Here is a 13,375-nt window from a genome sequence, read left to right on the forward strand (position 1 = left end):
GGTCTCCCATCCAAGTACTAACCAGGCCCGACCCTGCTTAGCTTCCGAGATCAGACGAGATCGGGCGCGTTCAGGGTGGTATGGCCGTAGACGCCAGCTGCCGCCTCCTGGAGCCCCAAGAGCGTGAGGTGGGCGCGGCCTGCGTCTCCACACTGCTCCCCTGGCACGGCTGCGGGTGGGGGCTGCGGGGTGGGGGCTGGCGGCCTCTGGCCAAGCGGCCAGGGGCCCCGGACGCCTGCTGGGGCAGCCGGTCTCGCCCAGGTGGCCACTCGCTGGCTTTCTTCCCGAGGTGTCCCGGTGCCCGGACCAGGATCGAGTTTTCTCAGGGGAACATTGCTCAGTGCTCTCGGGCTCTTGTTCCTCTGGGGATGTGTCACTGCCTTGGCTAAGGCGGGGGTGTGGGGTGCGCACAGTTCTGGCCGCCCTCCTCCCTCGAATGCGGGAGCCGACACTTGGGCGCGTGGCTCCCGACGGACGTCTTGGGGACCTTTCCGGTCCTCCTCATCCACAAAGCCCCACTGCCCCTCCAGCCCTCTGCAAAACGGCAGCCGCGCCCTTAGCCGACCCGCTGCGCCCTCCTCCACACTCTGGGCCTGGGGCTGCGGGGCTCAATCGGGAACATTTCCAGCTCAGAGGCCCCTTTCACCACCGAAATCGTGGAGACAAGGGAAAGAAAAAAAACATCTCGTCCCATCCCTACTCAACGTCCTAAGAAATCCTGTCCTGTCAACCCTCAGGCTTCCTAAACTCTACACTTTGTCCTCAGAAGTATTTACTTCTGTTCCCTTCTAATTTTTCTCAGGGTTTCGACCACTGAGATGACGATCATGACGAAATGAAAATTCATTAAGAGTTGGTTTATAGAAAATCTTCTAGATGGCTTCATCCCTATGGTGAAACAACTATTGTCTTACATGATTCTAATACAGTTAGGAGCCTACATGTGCCTGTGATGAGGCTATTTGGGGTCACTGACACTGACCCCTCAATGAATGGGCACTCTGAGGTTTTACTCTCAGGATAACCACTGATATGTGTGGATAACCTCTAGAGAGCTGTCATGCTGTCATTCGTTCCTAGATAGTAAGCATATCTGCATTTTCCAAGGCTGTCGGGCCCTCTAAACTACAAAATTTACAGAAACGCTGTGATCAAATGCTGATGGTACTGACATACTCTTCACTTAGTTGCTAAGTTGTCCGTCAGAATTTTTACCATGGCTCTTTTACGTATTTGGAATTGCACTTCTGATCCTCCTGGGACATTTACAATCAAGCCCATTAAACAAAAAAAAAAAAAAAAGAAACAATGAAAAAAGACTGTAACAGACAGGTACATGTCCCTCACACAAGTCAGCTTTAGATTCTGTTTTCTTTGTCATGGTTTAGAGGCCACTAGCTAAAAAGGGACTCCTTCCAAGCCTGTTTGTTGTTTAAATTTGGCCAAAGGGTCCAGCTGACACTGACTCCCACCTGACCTGTTTGTTGCTCGACCCCCCCACACACATAAGACACTTAGAGAAAAAAACTAATCCTCACGTCGAAAGATGAAAACGACCAATCGAAAAACACTCCGAGGAAACAGCTCAGAGACAAAGTTTCTAGAGATGAGGGTGAAAGGCCTTCCAAGTTGAAATGGAGTCCCTCATGCCAGACCTCTCAACACCTTGGTTCTTGCTGGGTGCTGCTTGCTCACGCCTGAAACCTTAGCTACTCAGGTGGATCACGTTTCCAGGCCCGCCCAAGCAAGTCCTTCCATGAGACCTGTTAGAAAAAGCCAAATGTTAGAAAAGAGGATGCCTCGAGGAAAAGGAGACCGAGACCTCTACAGACGAGAGCACGCTTTATTTTGCCTAGGTGAGGGGCGTCCTGCACTCTGGACATCCTGGGATGCAAGCCTCGCCGGGGGGGTGGGGGGGCGGGGGCTAGGGGTGAGGAGGTTTTCCGGGGTACGCAGCCAGGGAGAGGTAAAGAGAAGTGTCCTTGTGGTGGTAGACAGCCAGCACTTGCAAGCAATCAGGAAGCGATAAGGGGAAAAGTCCTTGTGGTCTCAGGCACTGCCCCTGCCTTTCTTTCTATCACAGGTAATTTAGGCAGTGTGGGCTTCGGGGACCCTGGAGAGTCAACCCTTTAAAACCCTCACACGAAAAGGGCTGGTGGAGCGGGGCAAGGTGTACGCCCTGAATTCAAGCACTGGTACCACAAAAATCAATACGTAAATACGTAAATACATAAATAAACAAATAAACAAATAAATAAAACAAAAAAGTGGTTATGATGGATGCGTGTCTATCGAACATGAAAGCCCTCTAGGCACAAACTTCTATGAGTGGCCACGGCGTTGTACACTACTCGGGAAGAAGTCCCTATTTCTACCTGCTCCGGACCCGTCCTAGCATACTTAAAAGTGGTGTTTTTAGTTTTGGACATAAAACACAGGGTTTGTTCTTAGACTCGCGGACCACAGCCTTGGATTGACTTTGGATAAACACTGAAAGGTAGAGACACTTGCCAATACAGCCTATTACACAAAGAAAGACTTCACACATTGCAGAGAAAGGTACAAACTACATTGCCACCAAACGATCCGAAACGGGCAGCAATTCATCACCACTCACACTCAAGCAGGGTACAGGACCAAGCAAAAGGAAACGCGCCCTCAATGTCAGGGTTGCAACTCTTTCTGGGACTTCTCCTTGCCAATGTATTCCCGGGTGTGTTTGAATTTTGCATTCTAAGCATACTCCCCTCACCGTGAGCTCAGGCCCTGCGCCCGCTGTCCCCGTGACTGCAGGCACCGCCGTGGGAGTTGGGGCCCCACGGAGAGGTCATGCACACGCTGACCTGTGTTGGGTCGAGCGACGGAGCAGCACCCGACTGAGGTGGCCTGCCTCCCTGTCCCCTGGCGTCTTGCCCTGGGCCCAGTGCACCACCTTGTGGCGAGCCAGGGTGTGGCGCGTCCCAGTCTGGGGCCCGCTGGGCTGCAGACCCGCTTTCTCAGGGCTTTCGCACTTCCCTCACCGTCCGCCTGAACGTTTTCTACTCCTGCTGGCTTTCTGAGGACAGTTGGGGAGCGGTCCCCAACGTGGCCTGGGACCCACCCGGCCGGTGCCCAGTGAGCGGGCGCGCGCCCCACGAGAGTGTGGGGAGGGGAGAGGAGAGGATTCGGGGGCGTGTCTGTGAGGTGGGAGGCGTGGGTCTGGCGGGGTGGCGGGGAAGGGGTCGCCGGTGGTGGTGGCGCTGGGTCGGGGCGGTGAGGTCCCGGAGGCCAAAAGGAGCAGCGAGGGAGGGACGAGCAAAAGCCTACAGCACCCGGTATTCCCAGGCGGTCTCCCATCCAAGTACTAACCAGGCCCGACCCTGCTTAGCTTCCGAGATCAGACGAGATCGGGCGCGTTCAGGGTGGTATGGCCGTAGACGCCAGCTGCCGCCTCCTGGAGCCCCAAGAGCGTGAGGTGGGCGCGGCCTGCGTCTCCACACTGCTCCCCTGGCACGGCTGCGGGTGGGGGCTGCGGGGTGGGGGCTGGCGGCCTCTGGCCAAGCGGCCAGGGGCCCCGGACGCCTGCTGGGGCAGCCGGTCTCGCCCAGGTGGCCACTCGCTGGCTTTCTTCCCGAGGTGTCCCGGTGCCCGGACCAGGATCGAGTTTTCTCAGGGGAACATTGCTCAGTGCTCTCGGGCTCTTGTTCCTCTGGGGATGTGTCACTGCCTTGGCTAAGGCGGGGGTGTGGGGTGCGCACAGTTCTGGCCGCCCTCCTCCCTCGAATGCGGGAGCCGACACTTGGGCGCGTGGCTCCCGACGGACGTCTTGGGGACCTTTCCGGTCCTCCTCATCCACAAAGCCCCACTGCCCCTCCAGCCCTCTGCAAAACGGCAGCCGCGCCCTTAGCCGACCCGCTGCGCCCTCCTCCACACTCTGGGCCTGGGGCTGCGGGGCTCAATCGGGAACATTTCCAGCTCAGAGGCCCCTTTCACCACCGAAATCGTGGAGACAAGGGAAAGAAAAAAAACATCTCGTCCCATCCCTACTCAACGTCCTAAGAAATCCTGTCCTGTCAACCCTCAGGCTTCCTAAACTCTACACTTTGTCCTCAGAAGTATTTACTTCTGTTCCCTTCTAATTTTTCTCAGGGTTTCGACCACTGAGATGACGATCATGACGAAATGAAAATTCATTAAGAGTTGGTTTATAGAAAATCTTCTAGATGGCTTCATCCCTATGGTGAAACAACTATTGTCTTACATGATTCTAATACAGTTAGGAGCCTACATGTGCCTGTGATGAGGCTATTTGGGGTCACTGACACTGACCCCTCAATGAATGGGCACTCTGAGGTTTTACTCTCAGGATAACCACTGATATGTGTGGATAACCTCTAGAGAGCTGTCATGCTGTCATTCGTTCCTAGATAGTAAGCATATCTGCATTTTCCAAGGCTGTCGGGCCCTCTAAACTACAAAATTTACAGAAACGCTGTGATCAAATGCTGATGGTACTGACATACTCTTCACTTAGTTGCTAAGTTGTCCGTCAGAATTTTTACCATGGCTCTTTTACGTATTTGGAATTGCACTTCTGATCCTCCTGGGACATTTACAATCAAGCCCATTAAACAAAAAAAAAAAAAAAAGAAACAATGAAAAAAGACTGTAACAGACAGGTACATGTCCCTCACACAAGTCAGCTTTAGATTCTGTTTTCTTTGTCATGGTTTAGAGGCCACTAGCTAAAAAGGGACTCCTTCCAAGCCTGTTTGTTGTTTAAATTTGGCCAAAGGGTCCAGCTGACACTGACTCCCACCTGACCTGTTTGTTGCTCGACCCCCCCACACACATAAGACACTTAGAGAAAAAAACTAATCCTCACGTCGAAAGATGAAAACGACCAATCGAAAAACACTCCGAGGAAACAGCTCAGAGACAAAGTTTCTAGAGATGAGGGTGAAAGGCCTTCCAAGTTGAAATGGAGTCCCTCATGCCAGACCTCTCAACACCTTGGTTCTTGCTGGGTGCTGCTTGCTCACGCCTGAAACCTTAGCTACTCAGGTGGATCACGTTTCCAGGCCCGCCCAAGCAAGTCCTTCCATGAGACCTGTTAGAAAAAGCCAAATGTTAGAAAAGAGGATGCCTCGAGGAAAAGGAGACCGAGACCTCTACAGACGAGAGCACGCTTTATTTTGCCTAGGTGAGGGGCGTCCTGCACTCTGGACATCCTGGGATGCAAGCCTCGCCGGGGGGGTGGGGGGGCGGGGGCTAGGGGTGAGGAGGTTTTCCGGGGTACGCAGCCAGGGAGAGGTAAAGAGAAGTGTCCTTGTGGTGGTAGACAGCCAGCACTTGCAAGCAATCAGGAAGCGATAAGGGGAAAAGTCCTTGTGGTCTCAGGCACTGCCCCTGCCTTTCTTTCTATCACAGGTAATTTAGGCAGTGTGGGCTTCGGGGACCCTGGAGAGTCAACCCTTTAAAACCCTCACACGAAAAGGGCTGGTGGAGCGGGGCAAGGTGTACGCCCTGAATTCAAGCACTGGTACCACAAAAATCAATACGTAAATACATAAATAAACAAATAAACAAATAAATAAAACAAAAAAGTGGTTATGATGGATGCGTGTCTATCGAACATGAAAGCCCTCTAGGCACAAACTTCTATGAGTGGCCACGGCGTTGTACACTACTCGGGAAGAAGTCCCTATTTCTACCTGCTCCGGACCCGTCCTAGCATACTTAAAAGTGGTGTTTTTAGTTTTGGACATAAAACACAGGGTTTGTTCTTAGACTCGCGGACCACAGCCTTGGATTGACTTTGGATAAACACTGAAAGGTAGAGACACTTGCCAATACAGCCTATTACACAAAGAAAGACTTCACACATTGCCGAGAAAGGTACAAACTACATTGCCACCAAACGATCCGAAACGGGCAGCAATTCATCACCACTCACACTCAAGCAGGGTACAGGACCAAGCAAAAGGAAACGCGCCCTCAATGTCAGGGTTGCAACTCTTTCTGGGACTTCTCCTTGCCAATGTATTCCCGGGTGTGTTTGAATTTTGCATTCTAAGCATACTCCCCTCACCGTGAGCTCAGGCCCTGCGCCCGCTGTCCCCGTGACTGCAGGCACCGCCGTGGGAGTTGGGGCCCCACGGAGAGGTCATGCACACGCTGACCTGTGTTGGGTCGAGCGACGGAGCAGCACCCGACTGAGGTGGCCTGCCTCCCTGTCCCCTGGCGTCTTGCCCTGGGCCCAGTGCACCACCTTGTGGCGAGCCAGGGTGTGGCGCGTCCCAGTCTGGGGCCCGCTGGGCTGCAGACCCGCTTTCTCAGGGCTTTCGCACTTCCCTCACCGTCCGCCTGAACGTTTTCTACTCCTGCTGGCTTTCTGAGGACAGTTGGGGAGCGGTCCCCAACGTGGCCTGGGACCCACCCGGCTGGTGCCCAGTGAGCGGGCGCGCGCCCCACGAGAGTGTGGGGAGGGGAGAGGAGAGGATTCGGGGGCGTGTCTGTGAGGTGGGAGGCGTGGGTCTGGCGGGGTGGCGGGGAAGGGGTCGCCGGTGGTGGTGGCGCTGGGTCGGGGCGGTGAGGTCCCGGAGGCCAAAAGGAGCAGCGAGGGAGGGACGAGCAAAAGCCTACAGCACCCGGTATTCCCAGGCGGTCTCCCATCCAAGTACTAACCAGGCCCGACCCTGCTTAGCTTCCGAGATCAGACGAGATCGGGCGCGTTCAGGGTGGTATGGCCGTAGACGCCAGCTGCCGCCTCCTGGAGCCCCAAGAGCGTGAGGTGGGCGCGGCCTGCGTCTCCACACTGCTCCCCTGGCACGGCTGCGGGTGGGGGCTGCGGGGTGGGGGCTGGCGGCCTCTGGCCAAGCGGCCAGGGGCCCCGGACGCCTGCTGGGGCAGCCGGTCTCGCCCAGGTGGCCACTCGCTGGCTTTCTTCCCGAGGTGTCCCGGTGCCCGGACCAGGATCGAGTTTTCTCAGGGGAACATTGCTCAGTGCTCTCGGGCTCTTGTTCCTCTGGGGATGTGTCACTGCCTTGGCTAAGGCGGGGGTGTGGGGTGCGCACAGTTCTGGCCGCCCTCCTCCCTCGAATGCGGGAGCCGACACTTGGGCGCGTGGCTCCCGACGGACGTCTTGGGGACCTTTCCGGTCCTCCTCATCCACAAAGCCCCACTGCCCCTCCAGCCCTCTGCAAAACGGCAGCCGCGCCCTTAGCCGACCCGCTGCGCCCTCCTCCACACTCTGGGCCTGGGGCTGCGGGGCTCAATCGGGAACATTTCCAGCTCAGAGGCCCCTTTCACCACCGAAATCGTGGAGACAAGGGAAAGAAAAAAAACATCTCGTCCCATCCCTACTCAACGTCCTAAGAAATCCTGTCCTGTCAACCCTCAGGCTTCCTAAACTCTACACTTTGTCCTCAGAAGTATTTACTTCTGTTCCCTTCTAATTTTTCTCAGGGTTTCGACCACTGAGATGACGATCATGACGAAATGAAAATTCATTAAGAGTTGGTTTATAGAAAATCTTCTAGATGGCTTCATCCCTATGGTGAAACAACTATTGTCTTACATGATTCTAATACAGTTAGGAGCCTACATGTGCCTGTGATGAGGCTATTTGGGGTCACTGACACTGACCCCTCAATGAATGGGCACTCTGAGGTTTTACTCTCAGGATAACCACTGATATGTGTGGATAACCTCTAGAGAGCTGTCATGCTGTCATTCGTTCCTAGATAGTAAGCATATCTGCATTTTCCAAGGCTGTCGGGCCCTCTAAACTACAAAATTTACAGAAACGCTGTGATCAAATGCTGATGGTACTGACATACTCTTCACTTAGTTGCTAAGTTGTCCGTCAGAATTTTTACCATGGCTCTTTTACGTATTTGGAATTGCACTTCTGATCCTCCTGGGACATTTACAATCAAGCCCATTAAACAAAAAAAAAAAAAAAGAAACAATGAAAAAAGACTGTAACAGACAGGTACATGTCCCTCACACAAGTCAGCTTTAGATTCTGTTTTCTTTGTCATGGTTTAGAGGCCACTAGCTAAAAAGGGACTCCTTCCAAGCCTGTTTGTTGTTTAAATTTGGCCAAAGGGTCCAGCTGACACTGACTCCCACCTGACCTGTTTGTTGCTCGACCCCCCCACACACATAAGACACTTAGAGAAAAAAACTAATCCTCACGTCGAAAGATGAAAACGACCAATCGAAAAACACTCCGAGGAAACAGCTCAGAGACAAAGTTTCTAGAGATGAGGGTGAAAGGCCTTCCAAGTTGAAATGGAGTCCCTCATGCCAGACCTCTCAACACCTTGGTTCTTGCTGGGTGCTGCTTGCTCACGCCTGAAACCTTAGCTACTCAGGTGGATCACGTTTCCAGGCCCGCCCAAGCAAGTCCTTCCATGAGACCTGTTAGAAAAAGCCAAATGTTAGAAAAGAGGATGCCTCGAGGAAAAGGAGACCGAGACCTCTACAGACGAGAGCACGCTTTATTTTGCCTAGGTGAGGGGCGTCCTGCACTCTGGACATCCTGGGATGCAAGCCTCGCCGGGGGGGTGGGGGGGCGGGGGCTAGGGGTGAGGAGGTTTTCCGGGGTACGCAGCCAGGGAGAGGTAAAGAGAAGTGTCCTTGTGGTGGTAGACAGCCAGCACTTGCAAGCAATCAGGAAGCGATAAGGGGAAAAGTCCTTGTGGTCTCAGGCACTGCCCCTGCCTTTCTTTCTATCACAGGTAATTTAGGCAGTGTGGGCTTCGGGGACCCTGGAGAGTCAACCCTTTAAAACCCTCACACGAAAAGGGCTGGTGGAGCGGGGCAAGGTGTACGCCCTGAATTCAAGCACTGGTACCACAAAAATCAATACGTAAATACATAAATAAACAAATAAACAAATAAATAAAACAAAAAAGTGGTTATGATGGATGCGTGTCTATCGAACATGAAAGCCCTCTAGGCACAAACTTCTATGAGTGGCCACGGCGTTGTACACTACTCGGGAAGAAGTCCCTATTTCTACCTGCTCCGGACCCGTCCTAGCATACTTAAAAGTGGTGTTTTTAGTTTTGGACATAAAACACAGGGTTTGTTCTTAGACTCGCGGACCACAGCCTTGGATTGACTTTGGATAAACACTGAAAGGTAGAGACACTTGCCAATACAGCCTATTACACAAAGAAAGACTTCACACATTGCCGAGAAAGGTACAAACTACATTGCCACCAAACGATCCGAAACGGGCAGCAATTCATCACCACTCACACTCAAGCAGGGTACAGGACCAAGCAAAAGGAAACGCGCCCTCAATGTCAGGGTTGCAACTCTTTCTGGGACTTCTCCTTGCCAATGTATTCCCGGGTGTGTTTGAATTTTGCATTCTAAGCATACTCCCCTCACCGTGAGCTCAGGCCCTGCGCCCGCTGTCCCCGTGACTGCAGGCACCGCCGTGGGAGTTGGGGCCCCACGGAGAGGTCATGCACACGCTGACCTGTGTTGGGTCGAGCGACGGAGCAGCACCCGACTGAGGTGGCCTGCCTCCCTGTCCCCTGGCGTCTTGCCCTGGGCCCAGTGCACCACCTTGTGGCGAGCCAGGGTGTGGCGCGTCCCAGTCTGGGGCCCGCTGGGCTGCAGACCCGCTTTCTCAGGGCTTTCGCACTTCCCTCACCGTCCGCCTGAACGTTTTCTACTCCTGCTGGCTTTCTGAGGACAGTTGGGGAGCGGTCCCCAACGTGGCCTGGGACCCACCCGGCTGGTGCCCAGTGAGCGGGCGCGCGCCCCACGAGAGTGTGGGGAGGGGAGAGGAGAGGATTCGGGGGCGTGTCTGTGAGGTGGGAGGCGTGGGTCTGGCGGGGTGGCGGGGAAGGGGTCGCCGGTGGTGGTGGCGCTGGGTCGGGGCGGTGAGGTCCCGGAGGCCAAAAGGAGCAGCGAGGGAGGGACGAGCAAAAGCCTACAGCACCCGGTATTCCCAGGCGGTCTCCCATCCAAGTACTAACCAGGCCCGACCCTGCTTAGCTTCCGAGATCAGACGAGATCGGGCGCGTTCAGGGTGGTATGGCCGTAGACGCCAGCTGCCGCCTCCTGGAGCCCCAAGAGCGTGAGGTGGGCGCGGCCTGCGTCTCCACACTGCTCCCCTGGCACGGCTGCGGGTGGGGGCTGCGGGGTGGGGGCTGGCGGCCTCTGGCCAAGCGGCCAGGGGCCCCGGACGCCTGCTGGGGCAGCCGGTCTCGCCCAGGTGGCCACTCGCTGGCTTTCTTCCCGAGGTGTCCCGGTGCCCGGACCAGGATCGAGTTTTCTCAGGGGAACATTGCTCAGTGCTCTCGGGCTCTTGTTCCTCTGGGGATGTGTCACTGCCTTGGCTAAGGCGGGGGTGTGGGGTGCGCACAGTTCTGGCCGCCCTCCTCCCTCGAATGCGGGAGCCGACACTTGGGCGCGTGGCTCCCGACGGACGTCTTGGGGACCTTTCCGGTCCTCCTCATCCACAAAGCCCCACTGCCCCTCCAGCCCTCTGCAAAACGGCAGCCGCGCCCTTAGCCGACCCGCTGCGCCCTCCTCCACACTCTGGGCCTGGGGCTGCGGGGCTCAATCGGGAACATTTCCAGCTCAGAGGCCCCTTTCACCACCGAAATCGTGGAGACAAGGGAAAGAAAAAAAACATCTCGTCCCATCCCTACTCAACGTCCTAAGAAATCCTGTCCTGTCAACCCTCAGGCTTCCTAAACTCTACACTTTGTCCTCAGAAGTATTTACTTCTGTTCCCTTCTAATTTTTCTCAGGGTTTCGACCACTGAGATGACGATCATGACGAAATGAAAATTCATTAAGAGTTGGTTTATAGAAAATCTTCTAGATGGCTTCATCCCTATGGTGAAACAACTATTGTCTTACATGATTCTAATACAGTTAGGAGCCTACATGTGCCTGTGATGAGGCTATTTGGGGTCACTGACACTGACCCCTCAATGAATGGGCACTCTGAGGTTTTACTCTCAGGATAACCACTGATATGTGTGGATAACCTCTAGAGAGCTGTCATGCTGTCATTCGTTCCTAGATAGTAAGCATATCTGCATTTTCCAAGGCTGTCGGGCCCTCTAAACTACAAAATTTACAGAAACGCTGTGATCAAATGCTGATGGTACTGACATACTCTTCACTTAGTTGCTAAGTTGTCCGTCAGAATTTTTACCATGGCTCTTTTACGTATTTGGAATTGCACTTCTGATCCTCCTGGGACATTTACAATCAAGCCCATTAAACAAAAAAAAAAAAAAAGAAACAATGAAAAAAGACTGTAACAGACAGGTACATGTCCCTCACACAAGTCAGCTTTAGATTCTGTTTTCTTTGTCATGGTTTAGAGGCCACTAGCTAAAAAGGGACTCCTTCCAAGCCTGTTTGTTGTTTAAATTTGGCCAAAGGGTCCAGCTGACACTGACTCCCACCTGACCTGTTTGTTGCTCGACCCCCCCACACACATAAGACACTTAGAGAAAAAAACTAATCCTCACGTCGAAAGATGAAAACGACCAATCGAAAAACACTCCGAGGAAACAGCTCAGAGACAAAGTTTCTAGAGATGAGGGTGAAAGGCCTTCCAAGTTGAAATGGAGTCCCTCATGCCAGACCTCTCAACACCTTGGTTCTTGCTGGGTGCTGCTTGCTCACGCCTGAAACCTTAGCTACTCAGGTGGATCACGTTTCCAGGCCCGCCCAAGCAAGTCCTTCCATGAGACCTGTTAGAAAAAGCCAAATGTTAGAAAAGAGGATGCCTCGAGGAAAAGGAGACCGAGACCTCTACAGACGAGAGCACGCTTTATTTTGCCTAGGTGAGGGGCGTCCTGCACTCTGGACATCCTGGGATGCAAGCCTCGCCGGGGGGGGGGGGCGGGGGCTAGGGGTGAGGAGGTTTTCCGGGGTACGCAGCCAGGGAGAGGTAAAGAGAAGTGTCCTTGTGGTGGTAGACAGCCAGCACTTGCAAGCAATCAGGAAGCGATAAGGGGAAAAGTCCTTGTGGTCTCAGGCACTGCCCCTGCCTTTCTTTCTATCACAGGTAATTTAGGCAGTGTGGGCTTCGGGGACCCTGGAGAGTCAACCCTTTAAAACCCTCACACGAAAAGGGCTGGTGGAGCGGGGCAAGGTGTACGCCCTGAATTCAAGCACTGGTACCACAAAAATCAATACGTAAATACGTAAATACATAAATAAACAAATAAACAAATAAATAAAACAAAAAAGTGGTTATGATGGATGCGTGTCTATCGAACATGAAAGCCCTCTAGGCACAAACTTCTATGAGTGGCCACGGCGTTGTACACTACTCGGGAAGAAGTCCCTATTTCTACCTGCTCCGGACCCGTCCTAGCATACTTAAAAGTGGTGTTTTTAGTTTTGGACATAAAACACAGGGTTTGTTCTTAGACTCGCGGACCACAGCCTTGGATTGACTTTGGATAAACACTGAAAGGTAGAGACACTTGCCAATACAGCCTATTACACAAAGAAAGACTTCACACATTGCAGAGAAAGGTACAAACTACATTGCCACCAAACGATCCGAAACGGGCAGCAATTCATCACCACTCACACTCAAGCAGGGTACAGGACCAAGCAAAAGGAAACGCGCCCTCAATGTCAGGGTTGCAACTCTTTCTGGGACTTCTCCTTGCCAATGTATTCCCGGGTGTGTTTGAATTTTGCATTCTAAGCATACTCCCCTCACCGTGAGCTCAGGCCCTGCGCCCGCTGTCCCCGTGACTGCAGGCACCGCCGTGGGAGTTGGGGCCCCACGGAGAGGTCATGCACACGCTGACCTGTGTTGGGTCGAGCGACGGAGCAGCACCCGACTGAGGTGGCCTGCCTCCCTGTCCCCTGGCGTCTTGCCCTGGGCCCAGTGCACCACCTTGTGGCGAGCCAGGGTGTGGCGCGTCCCAGTCTGGGGCCCGCTGGGCTGCAGACCCGCTTTCTCAGGGCTTTCGCACTTCCCTCACCGTCCGCCTGAACGTTTTCTACTCCTGCTGGCTTTCTGAGGACAGTTGGGGAGCGGTCCCCAACGTGGCCTGGGACCCACCCGGCTGGTGCCCAGTGAGCGGGCGCGCGCCCCACGAGAGTGTGGGGAGGGGAGAGGAGAGGATTCGGGGGCGTGTCTGTGAGGTGGGAGGCGTGGGTCTGGCGGGGTGGCGGGGAAGGGGTCGCCGGTGGTGGTGGCGCTGGGTCGGGGCGGTGAGGTCCCGGAGGCCAAAAGGAGCAGCGAGGGAGGGACGAGCAAAAGCCTACAGCACCCGGTATTCCCAGGCGGTCTCCCATCCAAGTACTAACCAGGCCCGACCCTGCTTAGCTTCCGAGATCAGACGAGATCGGGCGCGTTCAGGGTGGTATGGCCGTAGAC

General features: G+C 54.2%; 4 non-coding genes and 1 pseudogene across 4 annotated transcripts; all 5 read right to left on the reverse strand.

Moving 5' to 3' along the window:
- Positions 1–92, reverse strand: LOC141420531 (5S ribosomal RNA; annotated as a pseudogene; the record flags this gene model as incomplete).
- A 3,207-nt stretch (positions 93–3,299) lies between these two features.
- On the reverse strand, positions 3,300–3,418 carry LOC141420517 (5S ribosomal RNA). Its single transcript, XR_012445067.1, has one exon. It is a non-coding gene; the product is annotated as a 5S ribosomal RNA (ribosomal RNA).
- A 3,199-nt stretch (positions 3,419–6,617) lies between these two features.
- LOC141420528 (5S ribosomal RNA) lies at positions 6,618–6,736 on the reverse strand. The gene has a single exon (XR_012445078.1). It is a non-coding gene; the product is annotated as a 5S ribosomal RNA (ribosomal RNA).
- A 3,198-nt stretch (positions 6,737–9,934) lies between these two features.
- Positions 9,935–10,053, reverse strand: LOC141420532 (5S ribosomal RNA). The gene has a single exon (XR_012445081.1). It is a non-coding gene; the product is annotated as a 5S ribosomal RNA (ribosomal RNA).
- Positions 10,054–13,256: 3,203 nt separating this feature from the next.
- Positions 13,257–13,375, reverse strand: LOC141420533 (5S ribosomal RNA). Its single transcript, XR_012445082.1, has one exon. It is a non-coding gene; the product is annotated as a 5S ribosomal RNA (ribosomal RNA).

The sequence above is a fragment of the Castor canadensis genome, unplaced genomic scaffold, assembly GCF_047511655.1.
Source record: "Castor canadensis unplaced genomic scaffold, mCasCan1.hap1v2 HAP1_SCAFFOLD_318, whole genome shotgun sequence".
Classification (NCBI taxonomy): Eukaryota; Metazoa; Chordata; class Mammalia; order Rodentia; family Castoridae; genus Castor; species Castor canadensis.